Here is a 20,337-nt window from a genome sequence, read left to right on the forward strand (position 1 = left end):
TTTAGCAGAACAGTCACATCTCCCACGCTGTGAAGAGCAGGTCTCAACCCAGGGCACTTCAGCTCCAGAGAATGTCAGGATTCCATGTGTCTCCTCTCAGCCACCTCCACACAAGGCTCCACTCAACCATGCCAGCTCTGGGAGGTCCTTACTCTCTCCAGACCCTGCATTAAGAGTCTGGGCTTGCACTGGGTGTGAGACATTTTCTGTGGAGGCACTGAAATCCCTCTAGACCGCGGGGCTCTGGTGCTGGCTGCCCAGGTGGGCTGTGGGAGGATGTCTGTGGCCCCAGACAGATCCACCCGGGTAATCTGTGAGAGCATTTGGAAGTGTTGTGTCAGGTGCAGCCCAAAGGAGAATTGAACAAGCAGGATTTGGATGAACATAATGAGTTGCTTGACAGGTAATTTTTGTTCTCTGTTGTGCTATTTCTGCAGTGGCAACTGTCACTGTGAAAACCACCAAGTTTGTTACCATGACATTTGTAATAATTACATCCCACTCTCTGCAGTGAAATGGGGCAGAAATGTCGATTGAAATCCCCAGTTTTCATGGGGCTTGGGCCAGTGACAACTCATTTTTAATTTTCAGAGCCTTAGGAGGGAAAACCACATAAATACCTTGGGTCCCCTTTGTCTCAGCCTCAAGTGAGATACAGAAAAAAAAATAAAATAAAATAAAAAAAAAAAGAGAAAGACCTGGCACAGACAGAGCAAAGAAAGATTAGGCCTAATTTTACTATGTAAGGAACAACTCATTTGCTAACAGCTGCTACATTATAGCTCACCAGCAGGCAAAAGTATAGCCCCACTGACTTCCCAGCTCCATGTGGAACGGCTTCCAGGAGGAGGAAGGACGAAGAACAAAGGTGCCATGCCAAGCATTCATTAGCCATAGTTAAAATGTGAGATTTTCTCTCCACAGCTGCAGGATTCCTGGTTCCCTCCCTCCCCGAGGTCGCATTAGCATCTGCGATAACATAATTGCTCTGCAGACGTTCCTCAGCAATGGGTAGGCGATTCTGAGGGAATTGCAAATACAGTGCAAATATGCCCTTAATAAAATGAGTTCAGATAATGGGATCTGAGGTCTGCTTCTCTATGCCTCTTCATTTCTAGTGCAGTTCTCTTAATTTCCAAGATTGCCTATTTGCCTCTCTGTCCTAACAGCCTTAAGTGGAACTAATTGCGTGGATGAGAAAAGGCAGATTTGTACCTAAATACTAAAGAGACATAGGCTTATACTATGCCTTTAATTATAGAAGTCATTAACAGTGCACAAATATAGCCCACAAAAGAACCTGGCCCTATTGGTCCTTTTAATACCATTAGTCTATACCCCAAACCATTCACAGCACTCTCCAAATTTGGTACAAACTCGCTAATAGTAGGAATGTAAAAGAATTATTCTGGTTTTATAGATAGACAGACAACTCAATAACCCTAGAATTTAAAATACTGCCTTGTGATGTTAGTCCATAGTCCCACAGGTAAGCCCAGTTTTCCCTACACTTTGCTATTTTCTATTTTCTATTGTGCTGTGCTGGGCTGGTTCCTCACCGTGTTGCTCCTGGTGGGCACAGGTACCTGTGCTCTCCTTGGCCAACAAGCAGTGGTCACTGGGGATTTTCAGTGCCACATCAATGGCACAGTGCTGATGGCAGGAGGGAATATTCCCCAGGGTGCAGCAGACATGGTATGACAAATTCTGTTGATTATTCCGTGGATTTAGAGGTGATTGTGTGTCTGACATGCAGCACCCAAAAAACACCCCCAGAACAGCAGCAGAGCCATGTTCCCAGTGGATGGAATTGATGCACTGGGCAGCACAGGGTGAGGGCTGGAAAAAGGAAATAGTCTGAGGCCAACCAGTATGGTACTGTTACAGAGCAAGTGGAAATCTCAGAAATCCCATCCAGGCCTGTGTGCCAGGATTGTGTAAGTGAATACTCTACTTGCAACCCAAAGTGACAAGGAATCTTACATAACTTCCTCACTGTCATGCTATACTTAGATTTTGAATATGGTTAACAGCTTCTCTTAATACCAGATGTCCTATTATTGTCAGCCTCCATTAAAATTGTGGTGATATTTCCTGTTGATTATTAGCAGCAAAACTGCTGAGATAAGGAATCTTCCTTGCTGGAAGACAGGTGGAAAGGAAATCCTGCCAATCTGCCACTGGGGGAAAAAATACAGAACTTTCTCTTTTTCATTATGTATCTATTTAACATTGCCTGGAGACCAAATCAAGTTTTTCCTTAACTCACAAGGAAAAAGTGTCCTAAGAAAACAGCCTACAAGAGGTAAAAAAAAAAAAAGAAAAAAGTTGTTGACACTGAGAGGGAAAAACACTGAAGAGGTAAAATGCCTGAAAATACCACATGGCACTTCAGCAGTCAGGACTGTCTTATGCTATTATAAACAGATGTAACTGAATGATGAATTGTTTTTTTTAGAGCTGAAAAAACTCAGGTATTGCTGCCAGTGAATACCTATATAGATGATATAATCTAAAATTATTTCGAAGACTGTTCTAGGAGAAAGAAAGTTGTCTGTCCCCATGTGCCACTTGACAAATGTCTCTCCTGTAAACAAACTCTTGAAGTCAGTCAATGCATGGAGGTATCTCTTTTTAAGAAAACTTGCTGATTGAGCAAGAGGAGATAAGAGGGCAGATGAGATGAGATGAAAAGAGGGCAGAGGAGGCTGGCCAGGGCCAGAGCTTCTCTCTCCTGATGCTCTTGGAGGAGGGATGCCCTGGCTTTGGATGGGGCTGCCTGGGAAGCTTCAAAGGCTGCCAGGGAGAAGAACTGCCTCTCTTTTAGTCAAAGACAAGCTGTTGATTTTTGGAGGAACTCCCAACAGGGTATACACACACTTACCCCTTTGAAAAAATCAGGTCAAATTGTCTTATTTATTACAAGTTAAAATAAAATACATCCCTTCTTGGTTTCAAAAAGCTTTGGGTCACTACAGCTAATTTGGCCTAGAAACCTAGAGATGAAAGGCTTTGCATGCCATTACCACTCCATAGGACTCCCAGGAGTCTCTCCATCCTCACCCTCCACTATCTTTCCCTAATGGTGGAGTTTTCCTAAATCCTGACTCAAAGCAACCACTCCACCCAGAAACTGGGTTGAGGCTCAGCTGTGGTGAGCGGGGGCATGTGCAGCTTGGGCATGGAGCAGACAAAACCAGGTAGTTTTGCACACTGTGGAACCATTCTCAAAGACAAATTCTGGATATAGTATTAAATTTGGTGCCCACCTCTTGATGAATTTAACAGCAGCAGTGGAACAGAAAGATCTTGCGTAACAAAACCCAACAGGCAGGAATTCTGCTTAATTACATTTTCTACAGGCCAGTAAATGCCTATGAAAAACAGATGTGTAAAGAATTACTTCTTTTTAACAACTTCAGTAAATTATTATAAGCTATACTCACAGCTGTAGATGAGAAAAAACAGCGCTTTGTAATTGGCCCTGGACAGTGCCCAGATCATCCAAAATCCCTTTTCTTGTATTTTTGTTTGCAAATTGCATTTTATAGTAGTGGGAAGACACTCCACCAGGCACAGAAAAAAATCATTATAATCTCTCTCAGGCAGTTAAAAGAACACAGTGCTGAGTCTTATAACAGCCCCTGAGGGACTCGCCCACAGACACACAGCCTGTCATGTCCCATTGCACATGCACTGTGTTTGGGGGGATTCTCCCAGAGAGGTGCTGCTGTCAGGGCTCGAGCAGAGATGCAAATCAGCACTGCCAGGACCTTTCTGTAAGAACTGTCACTCTTAAAACAGGGGGTGTGATGGTAGCTTCTTTCCAAAATTATTATAGTTTACTGCAGATTGGAATCCTGATACATCCCCCTGCTTCCCAGTTCCAGGAATAAAAGTCTTCATGTCTTTCTGCTTCACTTCTGCTTCAAGGCTGTGCAGGTGGCAAAGAAAGTGTGCGTGACTGCCTGTGACTCTTCTCCACATCAGAAATGATGACTCTTTAGGAACAAGAATCAAAATTAGACAGCAGCCTGTTTAAAGCCAGGGTGGAAGAGGTCTCACCTCCGAACTCACGTGAAGTTCCAATACATTTTTGTTGCATGTGGGTTATATTAAAAAAAGGAGAAAAAGAGACCCCACGTTTTCCTCTGCCCCTGTTGCAAATCCAGTATGCAGGATTTTGGTGGTTTCCACAAGCACTGTGAATTAATTCTGTGCTCTGTTAACACAGTAGATCCCAGGACAGGCAGTGGCTATAGGCTGCCATCCTCCGTGTGCCAGCACTGGGCAGGATGGCACAGCTTTGCAGCTTCCTGAAGGTTTTACTGACACCACAAACTGCAGCCTTTGCACTGCAGGGGCTGGGGGGCAGAATCCTTCCTGCCTGCTCCCCATGCCCAGCCCACAGTGCAGCATGGAAACCTCTGTTCAGCCCCTCTGCATCTGGAGTTTGGGCCCCTCCTCACTGTCCCAGCCTTGGAACTTCACCTGGAGCACCTTGCAGGCATCAGCCCCTTTTGGGGTTTGCTTTTGGAGCAGGTGTTCAGCACCAGCCACAGCGATGGAAGATGTGGTATCCATCCTCATTCTTTGTCTGGCTGCTTTGGACCGGGGTGTTTCACATCACTGATGGCTCCAACTGCACAGACTCACTCATGGAAAAGCCTGTGGTGGTGCTCCATGCCCGAGGGTACAAGCCTGAAGGGACCATGTCCTGTTGTGGGTCAGGGAAACCAATTCCATGGCCATGGGCACCCCGTGCCACCACTGCAGCTGTGGATGAGCTGTGACAGAGTGGGCACAGTGACAAACACCACTACAAACAAATTCAGTTCACCAACCATTGCCTCACTGAAGGTTTGTGACAGAACCAGTGTAACCTGGAGTGAAAACACAAAAAATTCACGCTGGGAAGGTGGGAAGGCAGGCATTTGACTTAATTTGAGGCTGGAGGAGGAAGGATGTTTATTTAAGGGCTTTTTTAATAATTTGCACTTTCTTTTTTCTCAATAAATGAATCACGGATTAGATGTTTGTCTTGATTGGTTTGATAATTTAAGTTAAAAGTCCCCAAATTCAGGTTCTTTTGCCCATGACACCCTGGGGAAAGGGAATGATCTGTTAAGTCTTCATCAACTTCAAAGAACATGACTGGCAGGCTGGGACGCACTCTTCAGCAAATTTAGGTGCCAGACTCTACCAATTCTGTTAATAGATTTTTTACCCCTGAGGTTCACATTTCCTTATGTTCCTCTTTTGTCTTGCTGTTTGGGGGGTTTTTTTCAGAATAATGGAAAAGAGACAAAACCTCCTTATCTTCTTGGTACCTGTCAAGTCCTTGTTTTTGAATTTGGAAGTAAATGAGGATTTTTAACAATGTACTTTTCCTCTTGTCTCATTCTCAGACAGATTTCTACACCAATTTAACAGATGCTTTTCTACAAACACCAAATTAATTCAAAAGCCTGCAATTCAAATTCTCAAAACTTGTCCAAGTTGTAAACAGCTTAAAACAGATCTCACAATAGAAGTTCTGAGCTGCTCTAAGCTGGGATGCTGGCTCCACATACAATCATTAAATTAAAATGCAGGTTCCTCTGTAGACATTAAAGTTTCCCTGAATCCTAAAGCTTAAATAGTTCAGCTTTGGAAATGTTTACAAATATTGAAAGTTTTCTGAAGCCTTTGGCTCTGGATGCCATTTTTCACTAGTAACAAAAATGAGACCAATGTCTAAAATTTTTCAGAATTTGGTTGTCAACACCATCATTCAAAGTTAATTCATTTTCAAATGTAATTCAGAGGCTTTTCCTCAGGCAGGACAAGACCAGCAGTTCAGTTCAGGGTGCATGTACCTGAGATGTCTGGGGAAACAGCTGCTGAAAGAAGATATTTGCCATTAAACCTGGAGTTCAGCAGGAATTATTCCGCAGCTAATAGAGAGCAGACGTCCAGTACTGCAGTCTATCTGCACTGCCATTACCTGCCTCTATTTATCATAGCTCCACAGGCTGAAAATTCCTGAATCTGCAGAGCTGCTACAGCCTTGGGGACAAATGGATTCAGATAGGGGTTGGGAGCTCATCTGGCCATGGAAAACCAATTAAGAGTAGGGCTTTGCTGGTATTGTTCTCTGTGGTCAGCAGAAGACCTTTCCCACAATGAGCTTGGCAGCACACAGCTCCTTCGGAGAGCAGCAGGAAGGAACTTTCTCTGTCTGCCAGAAGGATCCTGCTTGCAGTGGGTTGGAGAAGTTTGCACTTAAAGCAGGTGGGCTAACTGGGTGTAAGGAGATGTATATGTGGCCTGAGGGTGCAGTGCAGCCCATGGAGATGTTCTGTGTTATTCTGTGTTAAATCCTTCCAGAATCCTGGAGCTTCCTCTGGGCTGCAAGGCCCAGCTGATGATCTTTGTACAAAGGTCTGGTAAAACATCAGAACTGTTTCTGTTTTCTCAACTTTTCTGTGATGTAACCATGGGCTGGCTGCTTCCTCCTGCTGTGTCCTTCACATCTCACTTCTCCTGCCTTCTCTACCTGACCACTCAGAGAAACTTTAGTGTTCACATTATGGAAAATGGAGAGCACCTGGCAAAAAGGGAAAAGCTCAGTGCATCCTCATCTCTACTTCTGCAGGGAGATAAAAACTATGCACAGATCCTGCCATCCCTCTCTGAAAAGCCCTTCACAGTTGTGAGCACCAGAAGAAATAAATTAAAAGGATCTTTTTCAGCTCTGGAGAACATTGGTCCTATTTTACTTCCTCTCCACTCATCCATCCAGAGTATGGATGTGGCTGAGGAGCCCACTCTAGCAGAGGAGCCTCCTTATCTAAAATGGTCTGGGTCTGAAGAGAACCCAGAAGTATCTCCAGAAAAGTATAACCTCTGATGACAACAAACTGATTCCTAGAACATTGACATCTGGAGTACCGATACATTGTTCTGTACTTCTTTCAAAGTCACATCTGGGGAAGTGTTTTGTAAAGGAGAAAATTAACAACATGGCATTGAATGACTATCATAGCATCTCTCATGTTTTTTAAGGTCTATTAGAACCTTAGTAAAAGTGATAAATAATAAAAAACTCAGAGCCAGGATTCTGTAGATTTCAGAATCTACAAAAGCAGAGTAACACATTGCTCAGCTGGCCAGTCAATATTGCTGAAATATTTACAGTTGTCACCAAAATACCCTTCTCTTCCTCTTGCTGGAGCCTAAGGGAGAGATACAAGATCTATAGGACTGACAGGAAAAAAAGATTTTCAAGAGATTTCAACAGAGGTCTTTACTCATGGCTATTCCTTTCTTTTTTCTAAATGCATGATTTTATTTTGCATCTAAAATATTCCTGTTTGACTAACCTACCTTGGACTGCACTTTTTCATCCAAGAAATGCTGCACTAGTATCATACTCAAGAAATATTATTGCTAATGTGTGGAGGGGTTAACTGGGAAAGAAACCAAAGAGGCATCAGAACCCCTCAGGTTCTTCTGTTTCCTCCTTTGCATGAGCTGCAAACAGCTGATCAATCCTGATATCGTGTGCTGCTGAAAATGACTGCAAAAAAGGCATTTCTCCCTCAGCAAGAGAAAGAAATCTTGCAGCTGGCATTTTATTTTATTTTAGGGAGCTTTTAGGTCACATTACAGCCACAACTTCTACTTGGTTAGGCAACGGTCACTATATAAAAGCTGTATAGACACAGTGCCTTACCAGCATCCCAAGGAGACACATTACATAAAATAACTCAAAATTTAAGTGTTTTACACTTTATCTTACTGGTTTTGCCCTGTTTTTCCTATAGCCAGACACCAGAGCAATGCATGAATGAAAAAGGACCACAAAGAAAACCCCACAGTGCCTTGGGTATCCCCCTGAGCTGGATATTTTACAGTGAATTCCTACCCACATTCTGACTTCATCTGAGCTGGGGCAGTGAGGCTGCCATCCTCATCTTCCATCTTTTGCACAGATGTAAAAATATTTTGCTGCTCTGCTTCCTTCAGGTAAGAACCTTGAATTAAATCAATGTAAAAGTTAGTGGGATAAGTAACTGCAGGCTGAAGGGTTGTTCATCCCACATGTCCTGTCCCACCACAAACAGAAGAACAGGGCTAGCAAGATGTGCCAGGAGAAATCAGATCCCAATCAGCCTCTCCAAGTGAAAACTTCTGGAGAAATGTAACTGCTCCATTACCCTCCTGAGCACCCAGCTGATGTGCTGTGCCTGAGAAATGCACAGTTCCTAAGAGCTGCTGACAGGTGGGGCATCAGTGACTTCCACCAGCTTCAGAGGACATTCACAGAAACAAATTCTGGTCATTTCTGGAGAGGAAATGCCAGACAAATGCACAGATGGCATTGTCCTTATGCAAACCAAGAGGTCCACTGGGCATCCTTCCTCAGAAGCCTCATCCTTCTGTACTCAACATGGTCATCCTGCTGTTCTCTGCATTCCTCACTTACTATTTCCCTGGTTCCAGAGGTTGCTGCTGTTTGATGTGTTTTATCTCAGGCTTTGATGTATTTTAGAGCAAACAGAAGTACAGAAGAGGCCAGAGGATAACTAAGATTTTGCAAACCCAGAGGAGTTGGGCTGTATTTGATAACCACTCAAACTGTTTATTTTGGGTTCCAAAAAAAAAACCCAGATTGAGTTCAGAGACCTTTGCCCTGTATTTTAAACCAAGAATTTTTTCTTCCCAAGAGTCAATTTTTCCTTTTGTCATTGAGGAAATATGTTATCCTATCTAAAGGGAGCTTTGCAGACTGATGCTAAAATGTGCTTTCTCTGTAAAATATAGACTTGTTTTCTTTTCTTTTCTATATTAAGTCTTCCTGATGAAACATTCTTCTTGGATTTTTCCACTCTCTCCAGTTATTTTCTTCCTTTTTCCTTCCCCTTTCTCTTCCACCTCCCCTCACACACCAAGCAATGTGCAAAATCTGTAATGAGCAAGAGCAGAACTCCACTCAAGAATGGTTGTCTGAGTGTGTGGTTATCTGAAAAAAAAATCCCCTTTCTCCTAGCAAAATAGAGAAGCCATGTTATCATCACTGTCAGGAAAAACATAATGATCACTTCCACAAATCATAGTAGGAGAAGAAAAAAGGGTCCAGGTTTTTTTGATGTGTTCTCAATTGAAATATTTACTTTTTTACCTAAGCACAGATTAGTTGTAGGTGCTTTGGAGAGTTTAGAGCTCCTCTTTGCTACCTACGTGGACAGCTAGGACAATACAATACAGTAAGGAGAAGACAAAAAAGGGAGGGAAAGTTCATTTATTTAAAAAAAAACAAAATCAAAAATCAAACAAACAAAAAATCCAACTCATCAGACTACAGAGAAATCCTCTTTTGGACCTGAGCTTAGTGATTCACAGGATCCAGCACAAGTGAGGAGCCCTGCTTGGTATCAAATGATAGAAAACCTGACCTTTTTCTCCCCCCTGCTGCAAGGTGAGGAGCTGCCCCCTGACACCTGCAGACCAAAGAACAGAAATCCCCTGAGATCACTGCAGGCAGCAGAGGCACAGAGCAGCTGATGTAGCCTTGATTCCACCACAGAATTACAGCACCTTTTTTGTTGGTGGATACCCTCTGCTCATCCCAGTGCTACAGGAATGCTCCTGGCAGCTGGAGATGAGCAAGAAATCACCCAAACCTCCAGGTTATCCATCTTCACTTGCTTAGGTGCACAAGGGCATCTGAACAAGTTAAGATGAATTACCTGAATGTTTGAAGTGAAAGCATATTAGTTAAATTGCACTAAAGTCCCCTAAAGATGCTCTTATTTTCTGCCTCCTATAATCATTTAAAATGATATATTAAGAAGCATTGCTACTAATTATTCTGAAAATTATGTGGCCTGGAAATCAAAGCCACTTCATGTTCTTGGATATGAAGACATTCATTTGAATTTAATTTTTTTTTTTTAAAGCTTTCATTTATTTCCCATTTCAGTGTTGCTGCTTCAAAGCTGTATCTCTGAAGTGTGCTGCATCCAAACAATTCACAGTGCTCCTGCATGCTGGTTATTAGAGTAAGTTTAAGGAGCAGGGGGAATAGTAAAGAGGTGAAAGATGTGTTTGGCAACACAGTTAAAGAAGCTACTTGTTGAAAGAAAATTTGGCACACCTGAGTATAACAGACAAAATGTCCACAGAAATTATTGGATCAGATGTACTTATCTGGAACTATCCTGGGGTGTTTTGGATGAAGTGGGTTTATTCCACTGCTTATCTACCATGTGGAGAGAGTTGATAATGCTGGTGCAAGACACGGTTGAAGGCTGCTGCTCTGGAAATTTCTGCCTTCTCTCCCACAGTTGTGAACAGCAGAAGAAGTAATTACCCCATTCCAGGGCTGGAACATGATCCTTGTGAATGAACACTTCAGCTGTGCCAGACCATGCACTGGAACTACAGAAAATCCAACCCCAGGCTGCAAAGATAGGATCTCTCAGAATGGAGATCAAGAACATGTGCAGAGAGACACCAAAATGAGAATGACCCTTCTGTTATCTTCCTGTTCGTCCTCAGCAGTTTAAGAAGGTGCAAAATCTTTATCTTCCATAATGTTTTGAAAATAAAACTGGGAGAATAATGGAAAACTTCAGAAACTATTTGCTTGGGTATTTAAATTAGCTCAGTCCAGCTATATCCACCCTCTCATCTGTTAGCTCTCTGCAAACACTCTAACAATGAGTTTTACTGGCAGGGTTGTTTGTAGAGAGCTAATTTCAGAGTGGCGAACATATTTGCAAATACCCACTTGTAAGTTTGCTTATGCATGTATCTGCCATAGAAATATTTGTATATTCATCCAAATAAAGGGATAGGAAAATACTGTGCTACTTGTCTGTCCAGCCAAAACTAAAGAACCTGAGGCTCATTGTTAGTGAAGGATTTTAACATCATATAGAAATCTGTGGTGAATAAAAATGAATGTGATTCATTTCAAGCATATTAAACGTGCTGTTGAAGGCAGTTTGCAGGGAAGAGTCACGCAGTAGTTGGAGGCTGTCTGTCCCCTCCAGTCGAGTGCCTGGGGCACTGGGGATATTTGAGTCTGTGATCAGTTATGCTGCTGAACACTGGACACGTTGTTGATTGTGGATTATTCCCCTAATGCTTCTCAAAAATGAATAATTTTAACAGACGGAAGAAGGGGAAGGGAGGAGGAGCAGTGACTAATAATTTGAATGAAATGGATCGTCAATATTTATTTGCATGAGAGATTGGATATGGGAATCCGCCAGCATCTCTGATGGTGCTTGTGCTGTGGCACTGCAAAGAACTATCCATAAACCTCCTCATTTAGTGGGCATGAAGCATCCATCGTCCTGATTAATTGTGATGGGAAAAAGGGGCAAGAAATGACTGAACTCCCTTTCCACTCAGGATCCTCTCTGTGTCAAGTCCAGGCTGTGGGACCAAAATGGATAAAATGGTTTAGTTGTTTTCACCTTGCTTATTTTTTTTTAAATAATCAAGGAATTCAAAAGCATGAGAGAAATATGAAGAAGAGGGATATTACTTGATGTACTACAGGACAAAAATGAGAGAGAATTTAATAGCATTCTAATAGACTGAAAAGGATTACCTAAATACATGAAAATTTAATATGTAAGTATCTGTTACATGCAACACTCTGGGTGCTTGACTAAGAACGTTCATGATCTTCAAAATTGCCAGGAGGGAGAAGAAGTGAAGGCTCTCTCCTTCCCCTTTGCTTAATTTCTATCAGCTTGTCCTATTAGTCTTGGGGAAATCGATGGCACAGCTGGAGGAACCTCCTGTCTGCTCCCCTATTTGTAAATACAGGATTTAAATACTGCCATTATATTAAGACAATAGCACTATTCAATTGAACGACTTCCTTAGCCAACAAAACAATAATTAAGCTAATCTTTTCACCCAGAGAGTCAATGTTGAAGATCCCTAAATACTTGTTTCTTTTTGGCAGAACATATTCCTATTAGAAAATTCTGTTTTAATGAAACTGTATCTTTGTATGCATTTGTGTTGATTTTTATCAGATTTTCCAAGGGGAAAATAAAGAACTTCAGCGCTTTGACAATGTCAAAATATTCAATTTGATTTCATATGAATATTTTGATCTTTGGGAATTTGAAATGACATTTCAGTTTGCAAATACATTGTATATTATCAATCAGGAGATAATTCTAACACTAAAATTAAATAAAAATCTGAGAGACAGTTTAATTTTTGTTACAAGAGAACGTTTTGATAGCTCCATAGGAATATTTTTTCTCAATTTACAGGGGAAGTTATAAAGTCTTCATTTCCCTAAGACTGTCAAAGGTCTGCTGAGATGATGCAATGTTCCTCAGAGATACACAACTTATTTCATGCAAATGATGCACCTCAGGTGCAAGACAAGCCAGGTTCACACATGTGTCAGTACCAAGCACCCATGACAAAGAGCAGCAGCACCAGCTTGTGCCCCAGAATTTGGGCTTTGAAAGGCTGGAGGTGTTTCAGTGATTCGTGGGTGGATAGCAGCATTTGATTCCAGACCTGCTGAGATGTGACTATACCCTTATTCAGAGGAAGAGACTCTGGAGTCACTGGAGCTTTGTAAGACTTTTCTTCCTATCCTTTTCCCTGTTGCCTCTGAGACTTTCCCACTGATTTATTACCAGAGGAGCAGCCCCCAGGTCTCTGCAGACTGTGCTGCTTTCACAGCAATCAGTTCTGCAACGTGCTGTGTCTGAAACCAAACTTCCTCGGATTAGATGCATCTTCTGTACTGCACGAATTCTAACTTGAAGGGGAGTTTATCCTAAGCAGAGAACACTTGATGTATGCCCTGGGTTAGTTAAATTCATGGTCTGGTTCTGCTCCACAAGGTGAGAGTCACTGCTCTGAACTGTATTACTGCGCTAGGCAAGCATCACAGCTGAAGCATTTGTTCCTGCATCTATTCTTATATAAATCTCCATGTTGTGACAGAGCAGAGAATGCCAGGCAGTTAAAATCATTATTTTATCATTTGGCAAAAGCACAAACTTGAAAGGGAATGAATCCAAAATGATCTTATTTTAAAATCCAAATTAATTTTGCAAGTAATTTGGGGTCTTCATTTATTCAGTACTGATTCAGTACATAAATAGTGTGTATGTGTGTATATATCAGCTAGAAGTTGGAAAAGAACCAGCAATAATATGTTCCTTTTAACCCACCCAAAATTTTAAGGCTCTTACACATTAATGCAATGTCCATTGCAATAGCCATGGTAACGTTTAAATCTGATTGCTGATCCTCAGCAGCAGATCTGGGGGTATTCTATTGCAGAAGGCAGGGATGAATTCAGAATGAATACAAGAGACCCTTTTCTGCTCTCTCTGACTTATTTAGCCTTAAATCACCTTACCTTTGTCTCTGAAGCCAAAATTTCAGACTAAATAATGACCATTGCAAAAAACCCCTGGAGTTCACTCTGTGTGGGATCACACGTGTGTGTGCATGGGGAGAGATGGCAGAACATTCAGAATTCACCAGATTCAGCAATCCTTAGCATTAACTATGTCTAATTTGAAACATTTTATTCATCTTTGATCTTAATAGCTTTTTGAAGGTAGCAGCCCAAATGCCTACTGTCAGAGCATGGGCTTTAGGTCCAGGATTGAGTAGGATAAATCTGTGTCTCAGCTGCCTTTGATTTTTAATGTCTCTGACTTAATAGAAGCACCCCCATCCACCCACTTCCTTGTTCTGCTCTAGCCTCAGTGTTCCTTTTGAGCCCCAGCAACTTAAGAAGAATGAAAGCTGCAAAGAAGAGGGGATAGAGAATGTGTGTTTTTAATTAAAAGTGTCCATAAGCATTAAAATCTTCATTAAAAAAAAAAAAAAAAAAAGTCCTAGAGCAATAATTCTGAGATCAGTGTAGTAAGGGAAAGTCAAAATCTCAAATATTAAAATATTCTCTTCCCATTTTCTTCATTCTAATAATAGGCAAGTGTACTGAAAGTCTACAGGGATGTCCATCTGCAAAAAGAATTATGCAGCCTCCTGGTGGAAACTTATTATTTAGAAAATCTGGATTCAACTGCTCATCTGTTTTCTTAGACACTATTACAACTAACTCAGCTGGATTCATCATTGTGTTGGATGGGATGGGATGTGCCTGATTGCAGCATCTTCCATGTGGGATTGGAAGTTTTGGTTCAGTTTACCCACCCGTAGAGAGTTTCTTTTTTGTTGCTGCAAGATACATCAGGAATGATTTGAAAAGCAAACACAAAACAGCAACAACAACCATAAAATCCCTCTGAAATCAGACACTTTGATCTAAGTGCCTAGACTGTTAAGAAGATAATCTCCTAGAACAAAGGGAACAAAAGAAACCTTTATGAAATGAAATGCTTGTTTTCCAGAAATGACAAAGGGAGGGGAATGTTGATCCCTCAGCTTCTATCGAGGACATCTTTACTCCTGGGGAAATGCTAATTGTCCTAAAGGTCTCTGTAACTCTTTACACCACGATGTGTGTGCTCAGAAATTTCAGTTCAGTAGGTGACTCTTGGTAAACTTGTGTTCTCTACAGGGATCTCATGATTAAGGCAGGTTTTTAACATTTCTTCATTTCAATGCCATTGCGGTCAGCAGACTCTTGCTCCCTTGGGCCAAAAACCCCACCAATTTCTAAGCACAGTAAAATTCAGATGTTAGTCTGTCACACTGCCCTGGCAATAGTTGTTACCATTTTTGATGGCTTGTATAAGAATTATCATTGCACATTATTATGCTGCAATTAAAAAGGAAGAACCTTGTTTCATGAATTTTTGGAGAGAAGACAGCATCAGAATTTGTGGCTGATGACAAAGAAATGTTTTCTGAGACATGGAAAAAATAAAATCTTTCTTCAGGGTAAGGAGGCTGATTATTTTGCAGAATTTAATGTTATTTTACTGAGTTTAATACTATTTTATCCAAGCAGTGAAATGACAAATAAGGAATATATTGCTCCCATCTCTGCCCTCTCATTTCAAACTCCTTGTTTAGTCCTTCTGACAGGATTAAAGACTGGTGCTCTGAAGGAATGCTGGTTGTAGCACCTCCTAGTATTTGGACAGTAAAATGGACATCTGGGAGCCTAGAGCACAGGAATAGGAATGCATTTCACAAGACACACATGGATGCCTTAAACCAGGCTAAAAAGGGAAGTTGCTGATAGCAACAGGAAATATAATAGAACCCAGTTTAATATATCACCTTTCAAATTCTGGATATCCCAAAGAGCTTTACAAAGTAATAAGTTAGGAAAAGGTAGCAGTGGCATAGCAACTCCATAAATAAATACTGTGGCTATTATTCAGTTTAGCAATAACTCATGCTTTTTAGACATTAAGAGCTAGATTTAGCCCAGTTTTCCACCAGCTGACATCCAGGTCTGGGGTCTCTCAGGGAGGATTTCAAGCCTCAGAAGACAGATGCACTAAATAAAGAAATTGCATTTTCCAGAAAGAATATGATTCAAAGAGTTACTGGAGTTGGTGAAAAAATGAGTAGGCTCATATTTGAACCAACTCATGGTTTTGAGAAACAAATGAGATCTCTGAGGATAATTGGAACTGAAAGATTACATGTGCCTATGAACAGATGGCACCTTGTGGAAGCACTTACCTCACTGGTCCTTAATGGACCCCTTATTTCAAGAGGTAATGGAGACACTATGTTAGCTTTCATCTCCATGAATAATAATTCTAAATTTAGTCTTGACTGTGTGAAGGCTTGTGGAGTTAATAAATTGCCTGTCAAATCTCCTGTGAGAATGGGAGGCAGATAAGAGGGAGCAAGGCCTAAACTGGGAATGGCTGTGCTGAGCCCTGATGGAGCCCACACCTCCGTGTCAGGGCACTGAAACCTGGGGCTCCCTTTCTGTGATAGAACACAGACAAATAAATGCTGCTGTGACAGTTCTGGGCAGAAAAATACACCTTGGATATTGTCTTCATTAGGTTCAAGCTGTCCATGCCTCACCTGTCTGAGGTCATACACAAATCCTTTGGGCTGTCTGAGTGTATCCATCCATCTCGGATGATGCCATGAAGCAGAGAGAGCCTCACCAAGAGCTGTATCAGCCCTGCCTTTCTCCTTTGAACTGTGCTTGATGGTACATCGAGTTTATGTCATCATTGTGACAATTTGCTTGCAGCAGTGTAAATTCTCTGTCTCTGTGCTCAGAGAACAAGAGCCATCTGCAGGTTGTCCAGCCTCCTCCTTCTCTGTGAGATCTGAGATTTGTCCACCCTTCTGCTCTCCCCCAGGCTGAGGGAATCACCCCCTCGGCTTCTCCAGGGCTGATCCATAAACTTGGTGCCATATGGTCTTAGCAAAACAACGCCAAACACGCAAAACTCCAGGAGATTTTCTCTGCGAACAGAAGGAAGCTGCACACAAGGCCCTGTTAGAGCTGAGGTTTCTGCATCGCTTTAGGGACTAAAATCTAAATAAAGGATAAAGGAACTTCAGAGTTTTTGTGCACCAAGCAGCTGTGTGTGAAGACAAGGCTGGTCCCAGGGGACATCCGTGCATCCGTGTGTCACAGAGCTCCATGTCTGCGATGGATCCCCGCTGCAAGCAGAGCCAGGCAGATCCTGCAGGGATGGGGCAGGATTTGCCAAGCTGATGGGGCTCCTGGAATATCTCACCAGCAAAAGCAACAGTGGTGGTTGTTGTGGTGCTGAACTGGAGAGCTGGAACTGATGGCAGATGTCCTGGAGCAATGGGGAGAGGAGGAGAGCAAAGGCAATGAGGAAGTGAAGGTGACTGCCACTGTTTTTTTTTGTTGCATCTAGGGATTAAAAAGAAAACACAACTCAATCATTAGAGCCTCTGCATACCAGCCCTTCAGCCCAACCCTGCCACAACACTGCAGTGTGCCTTTAAGGGACTCATTTAGAAAGTTTGGGGATTTAAGAATCATTTAGAAATCAGGGTTTCCTGAGGGTGCAGAAGTCTCCAGCCTCCCAGAAGTCTCCTCTGTCTGCTTAGCTTCTCTGTTTTTCAAATCCCCTCCACAATCCCAAGATCACAGGCAAAGCAGGAGCATCACAGGAGGTGTGCTTGTCCCCTTAATTTATGAAAAACAAAATTGCCCCTTCTCTGCTACACGATAAGTGAGCTAGGATGCAAGAGGTTAGAAAGGAATTGAGGGCATCCCCTGCCTTTTCCAGTCTGCTGCACTAAAGAGCTGGAATCCATTACCCAGCACACCTACAATATCTCACATTCCCACACAGATTAATTTTAGGTTGGTCGGCTCATTGCCTTTACACCTTGTGTGCAAGTGTAAACTTGATCTACAGTGTTTGAATTTAAACAGTCTGTACTGCCAGTTTTTGCAACGGTGCTGATAGGCACAGAGGATTGTCAACAAACAGGCACATTACTTTTATTTCCAATCCAAACACAACATCCTTCCTGATTCCCTCCTCTTAACCCTTCAGTGTGGTGGTTTCTTTTTTGTTTCTTTTTTTTCTCCTTTTTTTTTTTTTTTTTTTTTAATGGAATGCTGCCAATATTATGTGGAGATTTGTTTTCTGTTTCAGACTCCAAAAGGGAATTCCTGAGATGATGGAGAGGAATATGAATTAAAAATCCACAGGTGTAGGATGGGATATATTGAGTTGACTGGAGGTTGATTCTATTTGATGAAAAATCTGGAGGTTTTGTTTAGTTCCAGAATAAATACCAAAGATCTTTTGAATGTGAAAGCCAAAATGAATGGAGCTAGTGCGGATAGGTTTTAACTGGAAGACATGGTCTGGTGCCCCATCTGGATAAAGAATGTATCAACCCAGACAGCTCTAAATCAGTGACTACAACTCCTGTAATTGCAGACCTGAGCCTGAACCATGCTGCTCATTGAATATAAATTCCTTTGCAGTTTATATATATTGTATTACCCCTTAGGGCAGGGGTTCACTGCAAGCCAAGGGCACTCCCAGGGAGGCAGGGCCAGCTATCCCAAAGCCATAGAGGGGCACTGGAGAGTGCCAGGCTTAAAAGCAGAATGTGGTTGTGTCCTGGAAACTGGATATCTCTATAGGTACTTTATTTTTCACTAGATTTCACATGAGGACTGCGTTATCTGGAGGCTTTCATCCAGTTTATTTTTTTCATTCTGCCTGAGTGAAAATCAGCTTAAAGCCCCAAAGAAGCACGTATTCCAGCTAGGGAAAACAGTTCCTTGTCCCTCATGTATTGCACTTACTCTCACAAATCTCAGTACAGGACATTAAAAAGCAAAGCAGTTTCCAAGCCTCAATCCCTTCGTGGTGGGACAGGACATCAATGAAAAAAAACAACTCTGATTTCTTCTTCCTCAGCTGCAAGGCAGATTGTGACTTTTGTCCTGGGGATATTTCATGACAGACTCACCAGTGAGCTGCCTGAAATGCTTATCTCAGGTGCTCTTGTGGGACCTGGAAGTCACCAAGTGGGAAGGTGTCCTGGCTCTAGTGTTATAAAATAAGGGGCATGCAGGTCTGTAGACACTGCTGTCACAGCAGTTTACTGCAGCAATAGCTAAATTAGTTTTCAACTAACTGGTCTGGGATTTAGTAGGAGAGAGCAATTAAGGCAAGAAGGAGTTTAGCAGTTTAAATGATCCCTCTCTACTGCTGCGACCTGACATTACCCCTACCCAAATTATTAAAAACACAGCAATCCCTAGGAGTCCCCCAGGTTTCCACAGACACCTGCAGTACATCTGTTCCTTACATTTAGGAATGTCTACAATGAGAAGAACTCTGTTTCCCAACAGAAGCAACACGGACAAACACACTGCTTTGCTTGCTGTGCGCAAAGGAGGGCAGCGGACTTTATTTCCCGAGCAAGTTTTCCATCATCTTTCCTTCCCTGCCCCTGCTGCTGTGCCTGTAATGGCTGTGATCATTAGCCATGAAAATGGCACCCATTTGTCTCCTTCTCCACAGTGCCCAAAGTACATTTGGACTCCAGCCAACAGGAGCAGCAATTCCATGGACACGCAGCACTGCCTTAAGAGTGTATTCACGAGTGCATATTAAAGCAATTACGAGCCCAAATGAAGCTTCTTCCCCCCTCACAGAGTTCCAGCCCTGCCATCCTAAATCAGCAATCCAGTAATTTTTGATAAAACAAAGGGCTTCTTTAATAGGAAGATGCAGTTTTATTTCTTTCATTATTCTGTTTCTTCAATTGTATGTGTGATGCTAAATGTCTTCGAACAGCCATTTAGTCACCCACAGAGAGAAAGTAGGTTTACAAATTTCCTTATTGCATAGTTTTGCGTTGTGTGCTCCCCAGAGTATTGCCATTTTGTTTGTTTTCCTTCTTGGAGAAATGGATGGATCCTATTTGCAACCTCAACAAAACTGAATAGAGGTTCATTGTCCCCCTGCCCTCCTGGTTTTACAGTCTGGTTTGGTGGAGATAAAAAAATAATAATAATAAAAAATCAATGAGAGTCAGAGGATACAGTGTAGAGAGGAAAGATGCCAGAGGAGTCCTTTTATTGCAAGAGTAAACCTGGAAAGGAGGATACATTTCTTGTGAGTAAAGGAAAAGTAATGAGAATGACAAGAACAATGAAATGTCTACGTAATATGACCCTAAGGAAAGACTGAATAAGCTGAGATTTTTGACCTGAAGAAGACATATAGAGGAATATCAACAGCAGTTGTCCTTTCAAGAGGCAGGGAGCAGTCCTCTCCCAATATTCACACCAGGAACAACTGGAACTGATGGGATAACACTGGAGCAAGGCAGGTTGAAGACAGATTAGTAGAACAGGGACTGCAGAGGTGAAGACAGCAATGACAGAAGCCTGGAGAGCAGCCAGGAGAAGGCAGAGAAACCCTCACCATGGCCACCCTGGACACGAGTTCACACATTTGCCAGGCACAGGAGCAATCTCATGTTGGGCTGGGGAACAGCCTAACATTATCCTCCAGCTCTGATAGAAATCTCTTACAGAATTAATTTTTTTCTTACAGGTTAATTTTTGTCTCCTTGGGGGAAAGAAGCACCTGTGAGGCTGCCCGTGCTCCGCAGATACAGCTACACCCTCCTTCACACACCTCTTCCCATGCCACCCTTTCTGCCTGTGCTCTGACACTTTCTCTGTGTCTCTGCCATTTATCATCCAGAGTTAGAAATCCAAGGGTTGGTTTTGATTATCTTATTACCATGGTGACCAGGATGACTCTCATGCCCATCTGCGCATGGCAAGATGCTGTAAACCTTTAATGCAAGCCAGGAGAATTGTTCTGTTTTCCTCCTCCCAACTCAGAGCCACCTCTGTGCAGGAGCTGCTGATGC

General features: G+C 42.3%; 1 long non-coding RNA gene across 1 annotated transcript; it reads left to right on the plus strand.

The window, feature by feature from the left end:
* The first annotated feature begins 9,970 nt into the window (after positions 1-9,970).
* LOC147650346 (uncharacterized) lies at positions 9,971-10,625 on the plus strand. The gene is made up of 2 exons (XR_015276724.1): positions 9,971-10,046; positions 10,332-10,625. It is a non-coding gene; the product is annotated as an uncharacterized LOC147650346 (long non-coding RNA).
* Positions 10,626-20,337: the final 9,712 nt, after the last annotated feature.

This window comes from Cyanistes caeruleus, chromosome 15, assembly GCF_971803275.1.
Source record: "Cyanistes caeruleus chromosome 15, bCyaCae1.hap1.1, whole genome shotgun sequence".
In the NCBI taxonomy this organism is placed as follows: Eukaryota; Metazoa; Chordata; class Aves; order Passeriformes; family Paridae; genus Cyanistes; species Cyanistes caeruleus.